This window comes from Balaenoptera ricei, chromosome 2 (assembly GCF_028023285.1).
Source record: "Balaenoptera ricei isolate mBalRic1 chromosome 2, mBalRic1.hap2, whole genome shotgun sequence".
Classification (NCBI taxonomy): Eukaryota; Metazoa; Chordata; class Mammalia; order Artiodactyla; family Balaenopteridae; genus Balaenoptera; species Balaenoptera ricei.
The window spans coordinates 28,448,566-28,475,270 of NC_082640.1; positions in this window are offsets into that span (position 1 = coordinate 28,448,566).

Sequence of the window (26,705 nt, forward strand, 5' to 3'; positions counted from 1 at the left end):
CGTTGGAAGAATGAAATAACTTATGTGAGTCTGCATATCATTTTATTTGAGGTAGTTCAAATACATTTAAACTTATATTAGCTATTTCCCTGGAGTCTAATACTGAATAATCATGAATCTGTATTAAACTATTTCACATGTATTTTCTACTACCTTGTGCCTCAGTTTCAATCTTGCACAGATCACAAAATTTCTGAAACTTGAAAACTTCTGAGTCATGACTTCCCCCCGAAATCTAAAATCACAATGCATTTGTTTAAAAAATACACCAAAAAAAGGAAAGAAAAAGAAAATCAAAAACAACAAGGATAAAATCTTCTCTTATCCCCACTGGCTCTTTCACAGCCATATTTCTTTGCTTATCTTGGCAGAAAACAAACTCCCTCTTGGGGTCTCCTCCTATTCCTATTAAACCTCTCTGATTAGATTGGTGTCCTCCGCCACTCCATAAACACAAGCTTTGTCAAAGTTTCCGGTGACCCATACTTTTAGAAGGTCAATGGTCAATTTCTGCCTTTATTCTATCAATAATATTTGACATAGTTGGTAACTCACTTCTTTTGTCAATACTTTCCTCCTTTGGCTTCCAGGAAAACACATTTCTGTTTTTCTTTTGAACGTTTAATATGGAATTCCCCAAGTTCATAACTAATTGCTTCTCCTCTCCCATCTCCACTTCCTTGAGGATCACATCCAGTCTGGTGGTTTTGTTAACATTTATACATTAATAATCCCTAAAGTTATACTTCTACTCCTGATCTTTTCCATGAAATCCAGACTTACATACCAACTCAAGTAGAGACCAACTGCAGCTTCCCTAGAGGTTTCACAGACACTCAATGTGACTTAATATGGCTGAAGATAAAATCCTAACTTTCCAGCCTCCTCACTTGCTCTTCCCCGTTCAGTGAGGGGACTGCATGCTTCCATCTTCTCAGAGCAAAAACCTTGAAACAGTCCTTGATTTCTTTCCTTCCATTGCACTATATATCCAATCCAACATCAAATTTAGTTGACTCCATTTTTAAAATATATTCCGAAACCTTAAGTTAATTCTAACATAACATTGGTATAAAAATATCACAATTTCTTCTATCCCCCTACTGAAAGATAATAATCTCATTTCCAATCGTTCCTATCACAAATAAAGCTAAAGTGTTATCCTTACGTAATTCTAGTATGCCCACATGAAAATGTTATCTAGAAACGTAGAATTTTCTAGAAACATTGGAGTGGATTTGCTATATTCCTCAATTTTACTGGCGTTGCAGAATGGCCCTCCAAGGTGATTTTACCAAGGCACATTACCATCAGTAAGTTTTAAGAGTTCCTCTTCCCTGTTTGTTCATGCTAACACTCACTATGTCAGATATTCTTTATTGCAAATCCAATTAATGAGAAATGGAATCTCAGTTTTCTCCATTTGCATTTCTTTGATTGCCAGTGTGGTTTTAATTCCCAGTGACTTGCTCGTTCACGGGAGCTGGGTTTGCAGCTGGGGGTTGTTGGAGTTTTAACTTTAATATCTTCACCGTAGATCTGCCTCTGTCTCCACAAGATTTATCAATTTTCTGCACTGTTGACACTCTATGGTTACTGCGTCTACTATCAATTTTAAGTCTGCTTTTGCACCTTTGGTTTTCTTATCTTTTTCTATGTAAACAGTTTGCGTCAATTCAGCTTGGTTCTCTACACTATCTACGGAGTTTATTGTAGGATTGTTCTCTCTTTCCACGTGCCAAAGAGCTGGTAGATGCTCGCAGACACTAGTCAAATGTCTGGCATCTTTCACTTAAGTTCAGCAGGGTGATGGGTCCTTCCTTCCGACTGCCTGATCACCATTCTAAGAGGAGGTGAATACCTTCCTATTCTGAAGCCATCTGTAATTCTTACTTTGCTTCAAACAGGGAACAAAGGAATGGCCTGTTGGGAAACATTTAACTATCAGGAAAATTTTGGAAGCACACATAGATATTCATCCTACAAAATTATTGAGCTATATAAAACATGTCTGATACTTATATAAGGCTCATAATAATATCCTGAGGTAAGTACCAATATTTTCCTGTTTACATAGAAGAAGAAACAAAGTCATAGACAGATTAAATAATGTCTAAAATTTCATACTTAATACATCTTATCTTAAAAAAGCAGTGAAACAATGGCTGCCATAATTTGAGATAAGGGCAGATAGAGTAGGAGGGATTTGGAAGTAAAAGTGAAGCTGATTTAGCATTTTTGTAACTAAATGTGCCTGTTGTGAACCTACAGATGCTGCCATGGGCATGAATGGAAAATATTTGCCCATGAGCCAAGTAAATTTATCTCAATAGATCCCAAAGATCAACTTTTTGATTTGTGGAAGAAGCAGGGTGAATGTAGTCTGTATAATTTTTGACTGGAGATTACTAGGAGATAGCGAGAAATTATCTCATAGGAGTAAAGGAGTCCATTCCCAACCGTGGAAGTAAATACGTATATACCCTTAGTAAATCGCTTTGTCTAGGTGGACTTAGATTCCCTATCTGAAAAGTGAGGGTTTTAAGGGTCAAATGCAGAAACCAACACAGTGTTGTGAAGCAGTTATACTCCAATAAAGATCTATTAAAAATAATAATAAATAAATAAATATATATATATCACTTTCCTTTTCAAAAAAAAAAAGAGTAAATAAAACTGGCTTCTTGGAAGGAAAATACTTAATAATACAAAAAGTAATTCTCTGCAATTCAAGTAGTTGCAGAAACAACAAAATATATGATCTCTCTTGCTTATGGCTTTACTACCTCTATTTCTTCTGAGAAAAGATTACATCTAAATAAATATTATGCAACATTTAAAACTTAGATTATTGTTCAATTGAATTTAAATTTTTAATATATTCTGCAAGCCAAGATAACTGTTAAGGATCCAAGAGTGGTGGGGTGCAGAGAAAGGGTTGAGATCGTCCATGTAGTATCTCTGCTCTTGCAGCTAAAAGGTCTGTGAGGTCATGTCTCTCTGACACAAAGCAATTCAGAAAATAAATCATTTATTTCAAAAAAATGTATCTTTACTATATAGTTTATTGCTATACCTGTATGTTGAGTATATTCTATCATCAAATAACTATATTTACATAAATGCAAATATAGACTTCCTCAAAAATCTACGACAATGCATAACCATGTGTAAATCACAACCACAAAGACTACATAAAATAATGCTATGAAGGAAACAAAATGATACTCAAGGCAAGTAAACTTCCTAAAGTTCTAAACCCCAGAGAAAGTGAGTGCTACAAAAAGGGAAAATGGAAGAGGAAAGATCCATCATTTTTTCAGGACCTAATGTGGTCCATCGACTTCTCTGTATTACACTCTAATTTCTAGATTTACATTGTTAATAAGATATTACTGTGAATTTCTCACAGATAAAAAAATCAGTTAGGGTCAGAAACTCTCAATAGGGCCTGCCATGCTTGGGACGTGCTAAAAGTTCTAATTCCTATTATACTTTAATAAGTCAAGGATGCATGCTGTGACATCTATGTAATCATTAAAAGAATAGTAAAATGATGTTTACGTAACCAACTAAGAGTGAAAGTGTAAAGTAGTAAGAAAAAAATAATAATAATCCAGGAGAGGGAAAAAAGGAAGAGTTAAAGGGACATCAAAAACATGGAAGAAATTGAACACAGAAGTAAGATGGTTGATGTTAATCCAAATGCATGAGTAAATTTACTGAATTTAAGTAAACAAAATATTCCAATGAAAGATTATGATTCTTACAAGCCTGGGGTCTGAGTTTTGAGCCATTCCTGCTCTCAGTTTATGGGGGTCCTTGGTAAATCAGAAGCCATTGGACTCAAAGTGTGAAGGGCACCACTAGGATGAAACTCGTGCAGTTTTTGACAAAAATGAGTCATGGCAGTGAAATCATTGAACTGAAGCATGGGACACAGATCCATGAAATAATCATGGGGGCAAATGTCAGCATGAGTACATGTCTCAAATCTCCAAGCATGATCCTGAAAATCACAGAAACGGCACAGGGGGAACACTGAGAGTGCTGGGAATGGCATTTGATATGCTGTCCTGCCAGACAGTTTACCTCTGGGTGCACTACTTGTGGACACTGAAACTCAGGTGAAATCTCAGGAAAGGGAAGCCCTTGTTGGGAGAAACTGAGGCCAGGGAGGAGATGATGGGTCCTAGGCAGTGGTGACGCTGAAGATTACTGTTCCAGAATGATGAGTGATTTGGAAACTTTTCTGTACAGGTGTTGTTTACGTCAGTTATTTGTAGGCAAGATAATGATTGTCAGAGTGTCTAAAAACCACCTAGATTCCCTACATGGAAGACACATAAATATAAGCACACAGGAAGGTTGAGAGAAAAGGACAGAAAAAAGTTTTCATATGCATGCATTCATACAAGACAACTGAGGTACCTATAATAATATCAGACAAACTGGAATTTAAGCCAAGAAGTATTGCTAGACATGTCATGATAAAAAGCTGACATAATTCAAATTGTCTTTACAGCTAATGATAGAGCCTCAAAATATATAAAAGGTATAAAGCAAATATGACAGAATAATTTTTAGAAAGCATATAAAAATCCCCAGAGATGCAAGAGAAGGAATTGAATCTATATGACAAAAAAGAAATATTATAAAAGAAACTCTCCAATAAGAAAATAAAGAGCTCTTAGAAAGTAAAACAGAACCACTGTTTAACATAGCTATCATATATTGAAAATATAAATAAGGAAATCTCTCATGAAATATTAACCACTGTCAAAACAATGGCTAATAGGAAAGAAAATATTAAAAAATTCAGAGATCAATCCAGGAGGCTCAGTATCCAATTAATAGGAATTCCAGAAAGACAGATCTGAGAAACAGTGTGTACACGTTTATCAGTTATTATCGAAATCAGAGAATATTTCTTAACACTAAAGTACTTTATTTTCCAAACTGAGACTGCACACCAAGAATCTATTAGGATGACTGAATACAGACCACACCAAGGTACCTAATCCGAAGATTAGGAGAATATTTGAAAACCTTCAGATGGAGAATAAGATACATGTTCAAATATCAAAAATCAGAATAGCATCAGACTTCTAACAGCAGTCTAGGAAGCTAGAAGCCAATTCAATCGTGTGAGTAGAATAACTACATTTTAAGATATGATAGATCTCAAATAAAGCGTATCTGCCATGTACCCTTCTCGTGAAATGACTGAGAATCTTGTTCCAATAAATGAGGGATAGACGGTAAGGAGGAAACAGAATCCTGAAAATAGCATCCAATACAAGAGAAGAGTTCAAAGGGCATCTGAGTGGCAAGCCCCCAGATGGACCAGTCTGGACTGGAAATGGTCTCTAGAAGTCCCAGGAAGGATGTACCGTAGCAGGAAGAAGCCGAGAGATGGACACCTGATGTGTTTGGCCGCCTCTATGGGGGCATCCAGAGGGACATTCCCGTGGAGAGTTTGGAAGAAATGCCAACAGGTGCAGAGGGAAGAAAGGGGAAACAATTATTAATTCCAGGAAAAACAAAAGGTGCACAGAAAAGGAAGTGTAATCACAGTGCACTGCTTGTCTGAGGGTGAAGAGTAGTAAAATTGGCCAAATGGGTTCAAATGAGTGTTGATTTCAGCTCAGGCTGTATGACCCTGTATTAGAATGATACGGGGAGTGAGGTGGTGTGAGGTTAGTCTGTCTTTTCTGTAATAAAACAACAATTGAAAATGTTTATTTTGCTTAATTTATAAATGAAATGGTATATGGAAATGAATTACAGAAAAAATTGCTGATAAAGTGAAGTGTCACTGGCTGAGCAGGTAAGGCTGAAGTGCCCTGAGTACCCTTTGCCTCTTTAAACCGTGCTGTGTTCGTTCCACAGGGCGGCCATAACAAAGCACCACAGATTGTGTGCCTTAAACAACAGAAATTTATTTCTCAGTCTGGAGTCTGCAAGTCCGAGGTCCAGGTGTGGGCAGGTTGGTCTTCCTGAGGCCTCTTCCCTGGGCGTGTAGACACCAGCCTTCTCCCTGTGTCCTCACAGGGTTGTCCCTCTGTGTGTGTGTGTGTGTCTGTGTCTTCATCTCCTCTTCTTATAAGGACCCCAGTCCTATGGGATCAGGGCCCACCCACTTGACCTCATTTTACTTTAATCACCTCTTTAAGAACCCCGTCTCCAAATACGATCACATTCTGAGGGTCTAGGGGTTAGAACTTCAACATATAAATTTTGGGGGACACAATTCAGCCTATAACATAGGCCCATGTATAACTTTGATAAAAATGAAAATACTAACTAAAGTAGCAAGTGAACATATTTATCAAAACACATCAAATTATACTCTTAAGTGCATGTATTACATTGTATGCAAATCACACCTCAATAAAACTGATTTTAAAAGAATGTGCATGGGAGAATTTGGAGTAAATTTTATTTGAGCTAAGTGCTATTTAAGTAAATTTAGAGGTATCTCCTCTTTGGATTGTCATTGTTTAAATTACCTAGACAAAGAAGAGATGAATTTTATATTCCTGGTTAAGTAACTGAAAATCTTAGGACGCTGTTTACCCTCTTTTTATGCATTCTTATTTATTACACACACATACACACACACACACACACACACATATGTTCCAAGCAGGAAGGCGGGGGGGTAATGTGGAATTTATCAATTGACAAACACTTATCCCCAAGGAGGGGAGACAGATGTGAAGGGCGTAGGTGGCAGGGCCACCACTCCAAGCGGGTGTTGCTTCCATCACAGACCCACGTATTACATCCCTTGTGTCTTTCCGTATTAGTCACTGTCAATTCTCCCTCAGAATGGCTCACAGTGAAAATGCGACATCTCTGCTCCCCCCTCCAGATCAGGCATCCGCAATGGAGGTCACGTCAGTTGTGGATTCAGTGGCATGTCCTTTTCATCCTTCGTGTCCTCTGCCTTCAGTCCTGGAATCATAACCTCAGGCATATGCTCGGTGCAGGACTCTACAGATCGTCACCTGGACGACGCAGCAGGGCCCTGTGGTATTAAAACTATGGCACGTTTCACTTATCAAATATATGTCTTAACACTGCTGATAGCTCAAAGTGAGGAAAGGCGTAAACACTGACACCAAAGTTGAGCTCCCACGCTGACAAGCCCTGGAGCGTCGGCAAGACTTTCTCTTTTTTCCAACAGGAAAGTAACTAATGAAATAGTTTGGGGCTATGAGAGCTCACTGTCAGGGAGAACCAGTGTCAAAGACTTTCCTTTTCCTAGCTTAGTCACATTGAGTGAGCTTGAACTTCCCACCAGCGTTATTATAAGTGTGTTCATATACTGATTAGAAAAAAAAAATGCATTATAGACACAGGCAAGTCACAAATGTTTGTTCAGTGAATTGCCAGTTGGGGAGGCCTTTAGGATGAACTTACCCTTCTGCTTTACTCCTTCAGTGACTTGTATTGAAGTCGTTACAATTTTGAGTAGTTTAATTTCTTATAAAATTGAAGAAACATCTGTCAAAGAACCATGGAATGGCTATATTTTGCTGCGGCCATTTTACTCAATTCCTACATAAGAATAGTCATTGGACTTTTGCTGTTTGTAAAGCACCACGTTTGATTTTTGAGACATAAAGAGAATATTTATGTTTCTTTAATTGTATTTACATTCTTATTGGCAAAGATGTTGTAATACATATAATAATATTATAAGGTAAAAATACTAAGTACCAAGATAACAATATAGACAAAATGCCAGGAAGCAGTCACATACTCAGTGTGGCACTCTTTATTTTTCTGTTCAAGAAAGTAAAATAATGCACAATTCCGTGATGAGTTCTCATCTTCCGGGCTTGGCTCGTTCAGAATTGACTGGGCCCCGTTCTGCAAACATTCCCAAGTACATGAATGCCCAGCCTTTATCAGAAAGAACAGGGATCCTTCACTCTCCCCCAGCTCTCCTACACCTACTATTTCCTTTGGACACATTAGATCCAATCTGCTAGAGAAGAAGAAATGTTTTCTTTTTTCTTTTCTTTTTCCAGTCAGGAAATGGCCACCAAAAGCCATGCTTTCTCTGTCAGCAACACAGTCATGCCACACGCATGTGACGTGTGTTAAATGAAGCCAGAAAATTGGCGGGCGCCCATTTTGCATGCAGTGTGGATGTTTCCTGAGTCAGCAGTGACCCCCTCTCCGTTTGGGAATCCTCCTTGTACAGTTGTCAGGGCCGTCCGTAAGTCATAAGTTTGTGCATCCATGTGAAACATCTCTGCCTAAGAACTGTGGACCCACAGTTAAGGTGCCTGTCTAGTATGCCTGGTGCCCCCGTGATATTTATGCCCTAAAAATGAAATGAGGTGAGCATTATGCACTTCTCATCTTGTCCTCGGAGCATGTGATGGGTCATAATTGGGCAGACGGTCACGTGATTCATAGCTTGTAATGCCATTTAGTGGGGGCCGGCCACCTGGAAATGGGGGTGGGGCCCCTGTGTGTGGATGCACTCTAAAGATATGGGATGCTCGTTCCTTCTGGCGGTGACACGTTACACTGAGCACGTGCAGCCTTTTTCTCAGGTAGTTCTGTTATTATGAGAGTCTCTAATTTCCTGTGACACAACAGGAAAAATAAAGGCTACCTCAAGCAGGTCCTATAACTGTGCTTCTTAAATGAAAAATCTTATGTCTAAAATCAAAAACCCCTGTAATATTTTTCTCTCTTATTTACGTATCTCAATGAAAGGCAGATGTTTCCATACTTTTTTCCTTCTCCCTTTCTCTCCAGAGTCCCCAAATGTTCCTTCTATGTTCCTTCAATGTTCTGTCTTCTTCCCACTTTCTGGAGACAGGCTTTTCTCCAGCTAGTAGTTACTTTGAAATGTAACTGATTTACCCTTCTGATTTTTCCAGCTCTCTGCTTTATCCATTGTCATGACTAATATCAAGAAACTCAAAGGCTGAGTTTACTTAGATGGAGAAGGATCAGATTGGGTTTTTTCCCAAATATAATTGTAATATTTAACATTTGGATACACAATTATTGTGTATTGTCTCAAATAAATGCCAAATCAATGTGTGTAAATACTATGATTTCTGATGTACAGAAGGGGAATCTAAAATATAAATACTTTAAGACCCCTATCCAAGAATAACGTAATTGTAAGTTGCAGACCCAGAATATAAACACACAGCTCCCAATAATCTAATGTTTTCCTGACTATGGCATTCTGACAATCAACTTTCGGGATTTATTTCTATATGAGTAGAGTTTTTATATGCTCACATGTGATATAAACGTTAAGTGCCAAAATAAATGCTAATCAGCCAATTAAGGAGCAAGTTATTCATAGAGGTGTTATATTTTCAAAACTTGGAGCAATTACAGTGTTTAGATATACTAAGATTTAGTTTGAATTCTTAAAAAAGCCCTTTTAGAGCAGAGAAGATAATGTAAATAATCTTAAAAAATAGAAGAAATGTTTTACAACTGAATCAGAATATGATATGTGTATTTTGATACTCTAGGTTATTAGGAAGGATATCCAATATATCTGAATCTTTGTTTTATTCTATAGTTTTTTACAAAATGTTTTTTAAAAAGCATTTTAAATTAGAGGGTTTTTAACTTTACAGAAAAATGCAAAATGAAGACAGAATGTTCCCATAAACTACACACCCAGTTTCCTCGATTAATAGCATCTTATATTAGTGTGGTTCATTTGTTAACAGTGAACAGACCAATATTATATGATTCATCAAAGCCCATCTTTTACTCAGATTCCCCTAGTTTTTACTGAGAGTCTTTTTTCTATCCCAGGATTCGATTCAGGACACCACATTACATTTCGTCTTTTTGTCTCCTAAGGCGCCTCTTGGCTGGGCAGTCTCTCAGACTTCCCTTGTTTTTGATGACCTTGACAGTTCTGAGGAAAACTGGTGTAGAATGTTCCTCAGTTGGGATTTCTCTGCTGTTTCTCATGACTAGACCAGGGTTCTGAGTTCCTGGGACAACAGAAGAGAAGTGCCATTCTCATCAAATCCTGTCAAGTGTAAATCTTCTTAAAATGACCCATCACTGCTGAAGTTGACCTTGATCGCCTGGCTAAGGTCGTTTATGTTAAGTTTCTCCACTGTAAAGTTACTCTTTTCTCCCCTTTCATGCGTTTAATGAGTGGAGAGTTATGATTCATCTTGAGGGCAGCATATCTACATAAATCGTTTGAATTATTCTGTATAGGGTATCTGTCTATTCGTCCCCATGCATTTGTTTAGTTAACCATTAATTTATATCGGTATGGATTCATGAATATTTATTATATACTATTGGTTAAGATCAGATAATATTTCTTTTCTTGCCCCAATTGTTCCAGTTTTGGCTTCTGAGTCCCTTTCACATAACCTATTATTGTCATGTCTTTTTTTAGTTCCCTTCCTTGATTCTGGGATCCATGAGACAATTCAAGATCTTCGCGTCATAGAATCAGGCATTTCTCTAATGAGCCCTGTTCCTCTGATGGAGAAACGGTATTAGAAACCAAGATCTGGGTCCTGGGGATGTTTGGTGCCATTGGCTCTTGCTGGGCTCTCTTAGCTGACAGAGCAGGGAGATGTCTGCGTGTGCTCTGAACTGATTCTGTGCACACATCTGCAAACGTTTCTACACGTAGCCGTCTGTGTCTGTGCTGAGCTGAACGTGAGCTCGTGGTGATGTCTCCACCTGGAACCCGTCACCTCATGGATACTCTGCCCTCCTCCCTCGCGTATCTGTAACCGCCCCTCCGACAGTGGGAATCACGGCCCCCGTCATCCACCGATGTGTCATTTTCATTCCTGTACACTCGCACGGTGACGTCAGAGTAGCTAACACACACCCTTACCCTGAAGGGAAACATCTTTATCAACTAGAGCACAGAGGTTTACACACTCCCTTTTGCTTTTTCCTCAGTCTCCACTCCAAAGTTCCTTAGGTCAGTAAATCTTCCCCAACCTCTCTTCAGGGAGGGCATTTCACACTAACTGTAACTCAGATAATTTGGCTACGTGTTGTATTCCATTCTGGGGTTCCCCCAACCTCCCAAATATTTTAAAAATAATTTGTAGACATTAAGGTTCATACTCTGTGCTGTTAAGCTCTATGGATTGAGAAAAAAAAGCATGATTTCAAGTGTCCATTACGGTATCACACAGAATAGTTTCACTGCCTTAAAAAATCCTCTCTGGCAACTGTTTTTATCTTTTTAAGTCATTTTTAAAAAGCTTTTAATCAGCTCCATAGTTTGGTCTTTTCCAAAATGTCAAATATTTGGAATCATATAGTATGTAGTCTTATCAGACTGGCTTCTTTGCTTAGTATATTACCTATCTTTTTGTGGCTTGATATTTCACTTATTTTTATTGTTGAATAATATTCATTGTGTGTACGTACTGCAATTCACTTATTCATTCTCCTATTTAAAAACAAGGTGACTGTGTACAGTTTGTAGAAATAATGAGTGAAGCTATAGAAAATAGGTTTTTGTGTGAACCTGAGTCTTTACATCAGTTGGGCAAATACCTACGAATGCAATTGCTAGATTGTATGATAAGGCTATGTTCAGCTTTGTAAGAACTCTGTGTAACCGTCTTCCAAAGTAGCTGTACCGTTTTGCAATCCCAGTTGCAGTGAACGAGACTTCCTGTTATACCACATCTTTCCCAGCTTTTGGTGTTGTCAGTGGGGGGAGTTTGGCCCCTCTGCTAAGTATGCCGTGGTATCCCATTGTAATTTTAATTTGCAGTTCTCTAACGACAAATGATATGGAGCATCTATCTTTCCATAAGCTTATTTGCATCAACATATCTTCTCTATTCAGGTGTCCGATCAGATCTTTTCTCTATTTTTTTCAATAAGTTTTTTGCTTTCTTACTGTTGATTCAAATATTTTTGCATGTGAGTCTTTGGAAACATGTTCTTTAGCAGATATGTGTGTGTTTTGCAAATATTTCCTCCAGTCTTTGGCTTGTCTTTTTATTCTCTTAACGGTGTTTGACAAAGCAAATATTTTTGATTTAATAAAGTCCATCTTATCTATTTTTACTTTCATAGATTGTGCTTTGGGTGTTGTATCTAAAAACTCATCACCAACCCCGATGTCATCTATTTTCTCCTACGTTTTTTTCTGGCTGTTTCTTAATTGTTCCTTTTACATTTAAATCTAAGATCCATTTTTGAGTTAATTTCTGTGAAAGGTGCAAGGGCTGTACCTAAGGTCATTTTCCCCTTAAGGATGTCCGATTGTTTCAGCACCATTGTTTTAAAAGACTTTCCTTTCTCAATTGAAGTCCCTTGTTTCTTTGTCAACAATCAGGTGGCTGTATTTGTGTGGGTCCATTTCTGGGCTCCCTATTCTGTTCCTAGACGTGCACATCTATTGTTTTGTCAGTACCATGGGGTCTTGATCACTGTAGTTTTATAGGAAGTTTTGAAGTTTGGTAGCGTCAATCCTCCGACTTTGTTCTTCTTCTTCGGTATTATATGGCTATTCCAGGCCTTTCCATATATACCTTAGATTCAGCTTGTCAGTACTTACAAACCAGCTTGCTGAGCTTTTGATTGGGATTGGATGGAATCTATAGATCACATTGAGGAGAATTCACAACTTAACAGTCTTCACAACCCATGAACACAGACTATCTCTCAGTTTATATAGATCTTTGATTTTTTTAACCAGAGTTTTGTAGTTTTCCACATATAGATCCGTACATGTTTAATTAGACATATATAAATCTTTTAATCCTTTGGTGCTACTGTAAATGGCATATATATATAGAGAGAGATATTTAGATTTCAAATTCCAGTTGCTCATTGCTGGTATATAGGTAAACACTCTGCTTTCGTATATTAACTTTGTATCTTGTGATCTTGTTATACTTAATAGTTCCAAGAGTTTTTTGAAGAGTGTCTGGAATTTTCTGCATAGTCAACCTTGTCTGCTGCAAATAAAAATGATATAATTTCTTCCTTTCTAATCTGTACATTTTTTCTTTTGTCTCTCCTCTCCTCTCCTCTTCTCTTTTATTTTGTATTAGCCAGGACCCCCAGTGCCATGTTGAACAGGAGAGCCTATAGAGGACATCATGCCTTGTTCTTGGTCTTAAGGGAAAAATGTTCATTTCTCACTCAAAATATTAGCTCTACATTTTTTAGAACATTGACACCTTTATCATTATGTAATGCCTCCCTTTATCTATTTTAATCTTCCTCTTTCTGAATTCTGATTTGTCTGAAATTAATATATGCTTCTCCAACTTTCTTTGACTAGTGTTTGCATGGTATATGTCCCTTCTTCTCTTTAATTTACCTGAGCTTACATTTTCCATGGTTTTCTCAACATTAAGTTGAGTCTGGGGGGTGGGGGTTGTTTGTTTGTGTTTATCCACTCTGATAATCTCTGTCTTTAATTGGTATATTTAAACCATTCACATTTAAGGTGATAGTTGACACGGGTAGATTAATATACCAATTAGAGACAGAGTACCTTGAATCCCTTCCTCCCACCCTCAGTAACACTGCCATCTTCATTTCATTAGTGGGTTAATTTTCCCTATTACTTAGGCAAAGTCCTCCTGAGTATTATACTCAATCTTCCTTGAAATAGATTCTCCAGTTTTGTTGACAGAGTATGATTCCAGGCCTTTGTTCCTTGCAGTTCTTTAGAGCAGTTCTTTTCCCTGAGTAGCAGTTGCCTCCCTCATGCCCTGATGCATCCCCAGATGAAGACTTAAAGGGGAGACTCTCTCTCTCTCTCTCTCCCTCTCTCTCTCTCTCCCTCTCTCTCTGCATTCTCTCTTCTCCAGTACACTGCTCTATGAACTCTATCTGCCTTGGTCTCCCCAGACTCCTGATTGCTCTTTTACGGGCTGTGGCCCATAAATTTTCTCCATGCATTAAACTTTGGCAGGCATAGGGCTGCCCTCATTCCCTTCCCAAATCTCACTGTGCCCCTTCACTGCCTGGTGTCTAATAACTTGAATTATATTACTTCATACACATAATCTATTTGTTTGTTACTTATTTCAGGCAAAAGAGTAAATCCAGTTCCTGCTTCCTCATCTCAGCTGGAGTGGACTACAACTTGCGCACCTTTGATGGTAGAATATTTGAAGACGTGATTCTAGTTTAAGATGATCACATAGCATAGATAAAATGCAGAAAAAGTGGCCTGGGATAGGAAGCACTATTTCATTTAGAATAAGAATAAGATTTTAGATTCTGAGTCAAAGGTTTGACAAGTTTTTTTTCTTTCTATCAAATAAATAACCAAAATTAACCTAGTTATATTTATATTACAGATAAATATTATCTTCTCTGGGCCTTATACATAAAGGTGTTCTTCTTTAGTCAGTAACTCCTACACACTGCAGAATGCTAGGCTTATATATATAAATAATAACATAAATATATATATATACTTATTTAAGCCTCATCTAAATGTAAATTTTGTTATTATTACAAAATAAAGGAGGAATAAAGTATAATTTGGAGGAAAATGGTTTAATTAAATTGTTACATAGTGAGTAGATAATCCAAGATACAAACTTATTGGTCTCATCCTTGAATTTGCTTTTCTTTCACTAAAATATTATGCTTTAAACATACTTATATTTTTCTTCTACAAATTTATTTTAAAATAAAAATGAATTTAAGTAATGAAAATGTTACCTTTCCCACTGATGTTTTACATTAAATCTAGAAGGTAAGGCTTGAGTTATTTTATTTTATTGTATTTCTCAAATAAAAATGTTAACAACCTTATCATATAATTACAAATCATACCTATAAGTTCTCATTGATGGAACCACAAAGGGAACATTTAAATTAATAACCCATGGTTAGTATTTGAAAGAGAAACTATTTAAGATTCAAGCTCGATGATAAAGCAGGCCTGTTTCAGCAAAAGTTCTAAGAGAAAATTATGAGCCCAAACTCCTAAGGAGATTATACTGCTATAGATTGGAGCATAAATGCTCCAGAAGACAGATGATGAATATCCTTTAAAGTCTGTGAATCTTTAAATGCAAGCTGGAAGAATAAGGCTGCATTGAATTTTTATGATATTCTATGGTTACTGGATAAAAGAAAGCACAAAATCAATATTTTCACACAGTATCCAGTTATTATTGTAATTTCTTGTTAGAATCTGATAATTAAATAAATATAAGTGCTTTTTCTTTCTAAGCCATTTGGAAAAATTATTTTAAAAACCCTATGTAGATATTGATTTAGGCGAATAATATCATACACACAATCCTTTATAGTATGCCATTAGTTTTCCCATTTTCAAAATTAATAGGAACTAAGATGCATACTAATTTGGAGATATTTGGTGGAATACATTTCATTCCTCCTTTGAGATATGATTAATAATTATAATACGTAATATCTAAACACTGTCTAATGAGCCTGAAAACACTAAGTTAAACAAACATATTAACCTTGTAGCAGGAGTTAGAGTTAGTGTTCTATGGAACCAAATATTCCCCATGACATATTCAATGTTAATGGGATTTCATGCCTGGGCTAAGAGGAAGACTTTCTTTTTTCTTTTTTGTTTCTTTCAACTGGGGCTACCAATGCACATTCAAATTTTTTTGGAGTTTAACAGAAACTATTTTATTCTGAGAAGGAAAATAGAACAATTTATGGTAGGGCATCTCTGGCCGAGGGCCGTTGTGACCATTGAGCTATGAGGGCAGTTCAGAAAGAAAATAGGAAAGTGCAGGTTTTAGAGCCCCAAGTCTTGGTCTAGGATTGTTCTCAGCCAAGTTTCATTCACAATCTTTTAAACAAAGTTTCCTTCTTGGAATGGTTCTGTCTTTTATTAATCTCAAAGAAATTTGTAAATAATTCTGTTTGGCATAAAGACAGCAGTCTAGCAGGATAATCACTTTTCATTTTCCTATCTCTACCTGCACAGGGACAAACCATCTGGAGAAAGAACTGGATCACAGCCAGGCCGATCTGCTGTTGCATTTAATTTAGCCAGTTTTTATATGATGTTACTTGTGTTAGAATCCCTGATCAAAGTCACTGGCTTTTCGTTCTGAAGTGCCTTATAGTTTAACTACTGTTGAGATATGTATGTTTATCTGTGTTCATCATTTAGTTGTTCTCTTCATTCAATAGAAAATAATAAATCCAGAGTACATTCAATCAAATACCAAACATATTCTATGCATGCAGTATATTATAGAGTAAAAAATTAATAAATATTGTTCTGCCATTGGTCCCTTAAAATCTAGTGAAGACAGACGTGTATATAGTCGACAATAATGCAAGGCAAATAGGATTACTTGTATTTCTTGAATGTGTATTCTCCTTACTACTCTTGCTGTCACAATTATAGTAAATGTTTGTATCATTCCTTAATGAGAATATTGCAATAACTTCCAAGTTGATCTCCTTGCCTGAATCCTTGCCCCTTCAAATTATCGGCAAGAATTATCTTTCTAAAATAGAACTACCATATGATCCAGCAATTCCACTCCTGGGTATATTTCTGGAAAAAGCAAAAATGCTGATTCAAAAAGATACATGTACCTTAATGTTCATAGCAGCATTATTCACAATACCCAAGACATGGAAACAACCCAAGTGCCCATCAACAGATGAATTAAGAAGATGTGACTATCTATCTATAAATAAAATGGAATATTACTCAGCCATAAAAAGAATGAAATATTGCCAGACAGAAAAAGACAAATACTATATGATATCACTTATATGTGGAATCTAAAAAATAATACAAATTAACCTATATACAAAACAGAAGCAAGACTCACAGACATAGAAAACAAACTTATGGTTACCAAAAGGGAGAGGAAGGTGGGGAAGGACAAATTAGGCGTTTGGGATTAACAGATATAAACTACTGCATAAAATAGATAAGCAACAAGGATTTACTATATTGCACAGGGTATTATACCCAATATCTTTTAATAACTTATAATGGAATATAATCTGCAAAACAAAACAAGTCACAGTGCTGTACACCCAAAGCTAACACAATATTGTAAATCAATTATACTTGGGTAAAAAATGCAAGCCCCATCTTGCTTTTATTCTGATGCTAAAACTCCAGTGTCTCTCCATTGCTTCAGGATAATACCTGGCCTGGCAGGCATGTCACAACCCTTTATAAATACCATCAACATCCTCCTACCCTATCACTTCTGTGAATGAATATGTTTTCCAGTCACTCCAAGCTACTTACCTTCTTCAGAAGTAGTCATAATTCACACACACACACACACACACATATCCCTCTTTATGGAACATTCAGAGAGTTAATATATCTTTATTTAATAAAACAAATACCCTCATTTTGTCATGTCCTCCGAACAATCCATAGAGTTTTATACTCTAATCTCATCCTGCATCTGTCCCTTGAGCAGCTTTATTTGTATGAATTCTATTTGGGGAGAAGTTAATTCATGAATTATCATACAGAGAATGCTGTCTCATTTGAAACTGAGCCCTCTTTCCCATGGACCAAATCAAAATTATGATAATGGAACACCTTGGTGTTCGTGGAAACTTTGTCTCTTAGGTGCTGAAATCATTTTATCTATTACAGTACCTTGTTGATTTTTACAACTATAAAAAATGCAGAAAATGGAAACCACTTAAGTTTTTTACCCAGAAATATCTATGTGCTCATGATACTAACACATTTTAAAAATTCTAGTTTATTATAACATAATAAACGCTGTAAAATCTCAGAGACTCTAGGAGGGATACATGGACTAAAGTGCAGTTTCGACCAGGTCCAGCAGGAAGAAATCTCTCTGAACAAAAACACTCACCTTTCCATGGTGATACACCTTTCCAATAGCTAAGGTGCTGACAGCAAACTAATTGTAAGCAAAATACAGAACAGATTTGGGAAGAGAGTAATTACAACTGAGACCCTACTTGTAACATACACTGAGCTGAAACTTTTATATATCCTACTTTATTTAATCCAAGAGGGAACACGGAGCTAACACAAGATTGACATTATCCCGTTTTGTATTTAAAGAGGTTAGTTTATTCACGCAATGTCACAGGACTCAAATTCATGTCTTTTTGATTCTACATCATCAGCTTGTCACACTACACCAGCTTGCCATCAAAGTTTGCTTTGTAAACTTGTCACTTTTTAAACCTCTTTTTCACAGCACCTTATTCTGTCTCAGGTATCATTATCCACTTTATCGTATTTTGTGTATTTTTATTTTTACTCATGTTACTAATTTGGGATTTTCTCACCAGAAGAAAAACGTATTTATTTTGTTACTAAAACCTCAGGGCAAATTGGATTGTTAGTTCTCGTGGGCAATAGATAGAGAACATTAAAAAAAATACGTGGCTAATTTAGGGAATTTCCATTACTGTGGCACCTGTTGTAGAGATGTTTTCAGGCGTGGGTCCCTCCTAATGGCCCTGAAACCATACCCTTTATAACAAGGTGCATTCGTTATACATATAATCATTACCCAGCTGGCAGTTTCAGAGTACTCCGTGTGTAAGACCCCATCTTCAGAATAACAGCATAACCATCTGAACTAAAAGAAAATTAAATCAATAAGCATTTCACATGGAAAACAGGCAGTTCAGCGCTTAATTTGAATGTGTGAAGCACTCAACCCAGAGGGAAAATGTTAAGTACATTTTTAAAAAGCAGTCACAGTGTCATCAGAAGAACAGGCAATTCCATGCTACTAAATGCAATCAAATCAAACTCGAGAACACATATCAATACAACCTTAGACTGGAAGGCTAGTTTATTAGACACTCCAGGCATGTCTCCACTCAAATGCCAAGTGGGTATGGTTGTGCCTCTTTCACTGTTCCCAGAATCTTTCATTTCTGAGGACCACAGCGTGTCTTTTGGATTTGCAGAGGGATGCTCTCTGCTTGTGGGTAGGCTAGTCAATCTGACTGTCCGTGACCCCTGCAAGCTGCCCCCCCCCACCTTTCCAAGCACTCCCCTTCAGTACAAGGGTTCAAGAAATGGAAGCTACTTTCTCTGCATCCTTTGCCAGCTGCGTTTATGGTTAAAGCCCACCAGTGAGACACTTTGCAGATTACCAAGATGGGAGAGAACCAGAAGCCACATTCCTTCTCTTTCAAAGGCATGAGCACAAAGGACAAGATTCAGCAGACCTGATAATGAAGAGCAAGCTTGGGTTTTCCCTGCAGAGATTTTCTCTGCTGCCATCCTGCTCGTTCTGCCGTCTCCTGACTCTGGCAGTGAGTAGCCCACATAAGAAGGTGGTGTCTTCCATTCCTTCTGAGTCCCCATCTCTTCTGTTGGTTTTGTGGTCACCACATGTCGTGAATTGCAGTCCCTCCTGATCAAAATCTCCAGTGATTTCCTCTCCTGGACACACCACAGCCATAGGGCCTTGAACCCTCAGGACGACCAGTGCTGATGGTTGACTGCTTCATTTACTCAGAGAAATTTCTTCATTTGAGTTAACCCTAAAACATTCTTATTTTTTCAATAAAGTTCTCATTGCTGGATAAGGGTCGTTAAAATCCACAGTGTAAGCAGCAGATGGAATTAATTTCAATATAACTGAGAAACATAGTAAAAGTAAATAAAAATGCGTGGACCTCACACGAATCTGCTAAAAGTCTCATTTTACCCATTGTCAGTAGGGGAGTATTTGTGATATTATTGCACCCACACATTGCTTACTTAGCTTTCCTTAGATGATCATCCATAAAATGCACTAATTTGCGGATGAGAAGACACCATGAAAATGGTGTTATACTATCTACATGGATGGTTTTATAATTTGACTCCAGGACAGGGCCCTGAGAAGCAGAGCTTGAAATGGAGATGCTTGTGTAAGTGATATATTGAAGGAGTGCTCTCAGGAGAAACACTTTAGGGGTGAGGGAAGCCCGAGGGAGCAGAGGAAGAAAATAAGCACAGTGCGTTTAGACTGCGGTCCAGCTTCTGCCCGAGTCCAAGGGGGGGCCCTGGGGTGTGCACGGAGCAAGAGCTGTCTCACTCAGAGGCAAGGGGGCTGTGTACTTTCACATTGATTCATCATGGGCCGTGGGATACTTCTAATTGAAAGAGCACATAATCTCCTGTGCTTCCTGCGGAGGTGGCCCAAGCCAGGTGAGGGCAACCTTCTGGAAAACGATGCAGCCATGAGTGATTAGCACCCCGAACCCACTGCAGCTGAAAGTCTGGGGTCAGGGGCTCCATAAAGGGGATCAGTGCAGGTCGCCAATAACATCTACTACAGAATTCATTGATTTATGGTGTGGTGTTTTTTTTTTTCTTTTTTTTTTTTAATCAGTCATCAATTTTATACACATCAGTGTATACATGTCAATCCCAATCGCCCAATATGGTGTGTTTTTTTGAAGAGATAGCCCATGTTTATATGGTCTAAAAGTCAAAAGGATGTAAAAAAGATAAACCAATATCTCACTTATGCCTCTCCCCATCCAACCTATTTATTTTTGAGTCTTTAATGTATTTATTTAGCTGAGTTTTTTCTCATCCCGGATTTCTTTAGGTAGACATAAGGAAATACAAATACATATTAATTTGTATCTTGCCCTTTCCACATATGCATAATATACAACAGTGTATGATATAAGAATTCAACATTCACTGTTGTATAATTTGCTTTTCTCACAAATATATACCGATGTCTCTCCATCGTAGTACATGGAGATCATCCTCATCCTTTCATTGTAGAGAAATCTGTGTGTGGGTGAAATATAATTTATTCATACAGTCATCTCTCATTAGGTACTCACTAAAGAGAGATCTAGAGAGAGATTGGCTCATCCATGTTGGTAGAACTCCGTTCTCCTGGATATATCATTTAATTAGAGCTGCTTTATTAGATGTGTGGTGTTAGCGAATCAGCCAATGAATGGAAAAACCTCATAATAAATGTGAGGTATTAACATCTTGCCCATCCTGGATCTGTGCTCTGAAAAGTCAGATGCACATGATTTAGACAAACCTGTGAACATTCTCATTTCAGATTTATTTATTAATGAAGCTACTAATGATGACAATAGATTTATGCAATTCAAAAATAGTCCAACAGATGGACTATGGAACAAAGGAATACACATAACTAAAAATCATAAAACGTCTCATTGTTCTTCTCTACTATGAATAATAACAAGAATTCCGAAACACTGCGGTATGCTCATTTCATTAAAAATGATTCAATTTATGTCAATTTAATGCAATAGTAGTCTGATTGGGCTGCACTGCATTGTATTAAACTTAATTTGTATCTATTTCAGACCTCTGATAAATCAGCTCTTAACAAAAACCTAAGGATTAAAGGATATTTTATGATATATCATGATAGGACAGCCGCTCTCATTGGTTTCTTATTGTGCAGTCATAAACCAAATTCCTATTGATGACCGGCACAAGTGAAATTTTACTGCATTACTTTCACCCTTATGTTCCATGATGAATAAAACATCCTGACCTCTGCAAGAAGCATGCTTATTTTGTATTTTCTATCAGAAAGTACCATGTAGAATAGAAACAGTAAGAAAAAGAAGAAGAACCAATATGTTTGTACTTTCAAGTTTGTGCAAAATATATCTAACTGTAAAATGCTTGAATTAAAAACGCAAGCCAGGGCTTCCCTCGTGGCTCAGTGGTTAAGAATCTGCCTGCCAATGCAGGGGACATAGGTTAGAGCCCTGGTCTGTGTAGATCCCACATGCCGCGGAGCAACTAAGCCCATGTACCACAACTACTGAGCCTACGCTCTAGAGCCCATGAGCCACAACTACTGAGCCTACGTGCCACAACTACTGAAGCCCACGTGCCTAGAGCCCGTGCTCCACACTAAGAGAAGCCTGCACCCCGCAATGAAGAGTGGCCCCCACTCGCCGCAACTAGAGAAGGCCGTGCACAGCAATGAAGACACAACGCAGCCAAAGATAAAATAAATAAAATAAATTAATTTATTTAAAAAAAAAAAAAACGCAAGCCCAAAGGACAACTTACAGTTTGGGGTATTAGTCTCTGAAGGACTTACCATAGTGGAACTTGATAGTACTCATCCTCCTTCATGACCTCAACCGAGAAACCTTCTTCTATGCTTGTCTCTTGCCCAAGTAGATTAACGAATTCAGGATAGAATATAGGTGCCTGAAGTGATTTGCATGTATTGATTAAATGTCATGAATGAAATACTGTAGGTTAAATTACTAGAGACACAGGAAACGGAGAAAGCACGATTGTAACCATTGTTTAAATAAATTACTTGGAGATTCTTCTCAACATATCATTATGTTCTTCATATCTACCGCAACGGCTGCATAAGTGGTGAGATTATAAACTGCCAGTGTTTCTGACAGACTCCAACACTTCAGAGAACTTTGGTTCGGGAAATCACTTCAATATCTTAACACAATTATATAACAAATGACTCTTGGTTGCATAAGACCTTTTTGTAAAATGCAGATATTCCACATTGGAGGCTGGCGCTGAGGTTTACAAACAAAACTGAAGTATAATTAGAAGACTTTGGTATAGACAAGCTCAACAGTGCTGACTGAATGTGCAGTAGGATGAATTTAAAAAGACCCACACCCAGGCTGAGAGGTCAGCAGAAATGGGGAACTTGGACCACACTTAAGTGATGCCAAGTGTCTACTTAACTTAGATAAGAATACATTTCCATAAGTTACGGCAAGGGACACAGTTATATTAAAGTTTACAAGGGTCCTGGTGCTGCCCACCTTCACCCCGCTCTCGAAAGATTTCCTTAGGATGATTCTCTTAGGTGACCAGTATGGGGTCAGGGTCTAGTCAGGTCGGAAAAGCTCTGGATCCTTCTATTCATGCATTTATCCCAAATAACCCAGGAAGACACACCACTTATTTCCCAACACAACACATGTCTTACCCAACCGTTTATCCACCCTGTGACTACCAACATATGCAGACTTAACTTCTAGTTTCTTGTTTAGGTAGAAATGTCCGATGGACTTCTCAACATAAGAGCTTTCTCTATATAAGGGGGGAATTTTAGCTGACGGCTTTCCAAGGATCCGATCTGATCATGGTCTAACACAGCAAGGCATATCATTTTATGATTTTATAAGGCCATGTATAAAAGAGGAAACCATAAAAGCATCTAAGAGGAAAGCAACAAAGACATTAACAAACACACAAAACGCTAATCAGTAAAGGGATAAGAAGTCTGGCATCACACACGCTCATCAACAATAGTCCTACCAGGAGATAATATAAAAATGCATTCTAGTTCTGCAGAAAGAGTATTTTCAGCCTGGGATTCTGTGTAAGAGAGTCTCCTGAATTTTGATGAGGATAAATGGAAAAGAAAAAAAAAAAGTCCATAGCCAGCTGGAGCCCAAAACCTCTTATGTGTTGCGCAATGGGAAGTTCAGAATATATTTAAGAAATGTGAAGTCAGGAGCTTTGAGGGGTCCAGATGTTTCCCTGTTTCCAACCTAACTAACATTGTTAGCCTACAAGAGTTTCATAAACAATGCCGGAACGACATTGTCTTAGTTCAGGCTGCTGTAACAAAATACCAGCGATTGGGTGACTTATAAACAACAGGCATTTATTTCTCCCAGTTCTGGAGGCTCCCATGTCGCTTACAACCCAGAAGAAAGGTCTCAGCAGAGCCCGACCTCGCTGGCACCTGACCTCAGACTTCCGGTCTGTAGAACTTGGGGTGTGTGGATGGGGCGAGGGAGCTTTCTGGGGTCTCCTTTACAAGGGCACTAGCTTCATCATGGGGGCTCCACCCATGTCCTCATCACCTCCCACAGACCCCACCTCCTAACACCATCACACTGGGGGTTTGGATTTCAACGTATGAATTTAGCAGGGGGACAAAAACAGACCATAGCAGGCATGAAACTCCTGGGTTAGAGACAAAGGATGTTACTACTTGTGACACAGCAGGAAGCCTGAGTTTCATGTCTGAATAGGTTCCCTTTGCTCCCCAAGTCCAATGCGAGAAATGAAGTGGGTGCTGCACACACAGTGGGTCTGTGGCACAGCTGGGACCCCCACGCTTAGGAAACCCCAGTCTCAAAGGGGGCAGCTAGCAACCCTACCCAAGCCTTGCGCCCAAGAAGATGTTATCTTCACTGTGCTGGTCAGGAGACAAATCTGCCCTCTGCTCTGGAGAAAGACACCATCTCTGTCCTCCTAGGCTGTTTGCTGTTCCAACATCCTCGAGAAGATATTCTGCCACAAAAGCTGTCACACGATGTGCAGAAATGCCATGGAGAATTGTCTCCCAACAAGTGGTACCAGGTGCTTGCTTAACATAAAGGGAGGAACCATTTCAGCCACTTAGGAGAAGGACATTTAATATCAACACTGACCAGGTCACAATGAGTCAAGGGTGAGGCATCTGCATCCATGGGAGGACTCAGAACATATTTCATGGAAAACATTCTTAGGAAATTAATTTTTGTAAAATGTATTTCAGCAAAATGAGTTTGAAATGGATCCAGGAAACAGTTCTCCCAGCTCAAAAATGCAAGAAAGGTATATCCTAAGTTAACCGCTACTTACAGACCTAAAGACTGACTATGAGGCAGAAGGTTTCTAGAAGGAGGTCTAAAATAAATTAGAGGATTCCACAAAAATGTAGTACAGCTGACTGCTTCAAAGCAAAAATAAGCATACTGTAATGCACAGAATGCAGCTTCTAAAAGCCAAGGGAAACTTAAATTGTGCATTATTAAATATCATAGCCCAACCAAATATGACATATTCAATCAAAGTAGAATAGGAAGCCAATGGATTTCACCTTAAAATATGAAATAGCCATAGTGATGGAGAGAATGAATAAGAAATATTTTTCTTTTTTACTTTTTACACATTGAGTAAAACCATATTCATTCAAGAGAAAAAGGCATGTAGTATATGATAATTCACATAATAAGATATAAGCAATCAGAAACCCCAAGAAAAAGGATCATTTTTAAAGAGTTATGGTCCAAATATAGAGCAAACTAAAATGCAGCATGGGTTTGGGCAACTGGTATTGTTCAGGAAAGGATAGTGTATCTGAAACTTTTCCTTTTTGTGGCATGCAGATTGTGGAAACAAGGTCTCAGTTATTAACCAAGTTTGTATAATACTGATCATGTAAATGCTGTCCATTGTTTTTAATTGTGAAATTAATCTATAGATAAAACACACTACTTTTATTTTTGGTTATAAAAATAGTACAAATGTAATTAATCTTGTGAGGGTTAAAAAAGGAAAAGAAAATTGGCAAATAGTTAAAAGTGATAAGGATGGTTGGAAGGGAGGAAGGTTGATAACATTTTCACCTTTCTAAGTGAGGAAACTAGAGCTATTGTGTGACGTTTATGAAATAAGATGGAGAGGTTTAAGAATTTATTATAAATTGTGAACAGATTAAATATGAAGAACTAAAGGTAATTCCAGAGTTCATTTCAGGGAATGGAAATAAATAGGGAGTGGGAAGAGGAGGTGTAGATAAATTATATTTTTACCCATCAGAGAAAGAAATCTATTCATAATGGTGATGAATTAAAAATAACTACAAATACATAAGATGGCAACCCATGTATGAAATATAAAGAAAAATGGTTAAATAAGGTTTCTTCTGGCAGCTGGATCAGGAGTGGGGAGAAATGAGGATGGAAGTGCAAATCTTAGTACATACTCTTTGTATTGCTTGATAGTCTGATTTTTTTTTTTTAAAGAACAGATACAGAGATGAGATGTTTCCTAATATTACACAGCTAATTATTTAGGCAATTGAGAAAAGGGCTAGAAATGGGGGCATGGGGTCTCAAATTCAGGGCAGGCTTTCTCCATCATAATCATTCACAGAACTTGTTACAAAGATAGATTCTCTGCCCCACTCTTTTCCTCTTCAGTAAGTCGGCCGTTCTGGCTGGGAATCTGCATTTTTAGTAGTTTGAGGTGATTTTGCCACACAGCTCATTATGATAACCATACCGAATGTCCCCTACCCTCAATCTAACTGTACTAATACTTAGTAGTTTAATAGTTAATGAGAAAGTTGCCAGCTTTAAAAATCTCCACGTGACTTAAAATTGACCATAGTGATTGATTTGATTAGTATGCTTGGAAATACTTACCTTCGAGAAGATTTTCTATTTTCTCCTATTTTCTAAGATTTAAGATTGAGTATAAGAAGAAAACAGAAATGTTGGTTAGTGGGATTATCTCTTTTTCACCCCTGGGATGTGTGGTTTCCATCTCTCACTCCACTGTTGCTATTCAGTTCATAGTGTTGATTACAAATGACATTACCGATAATCATCACACAGACGTGAAATAATCCATACTAATTTGCACCATATGGATACACTTTTTATTTGAGCCATGGATGACAAGATCATTCAGAAGAAGCTTTGGTAGTCAGATTTCATTGGCTGCACAAAGATACAAAAGATGAATGTTTCCCAAAATGTTGAGACCACACGATGAATGTTCCTACTGTAAGTGTGTATGCTGGGAGTGTGAAGAGAGTGGCTTTCTCTCCTCTCTGATGTCATCTTTCTTTCTGCTCCTCTGCTTTTTTTGTCTTCCCAAGGTCGACCTTATCATTTCCGCCCTTGGTTCTTTAAGAACTGTTTCGTCTTTGGTTATTTCAAGCTTTCAGGATAATTTCCAACCTCCA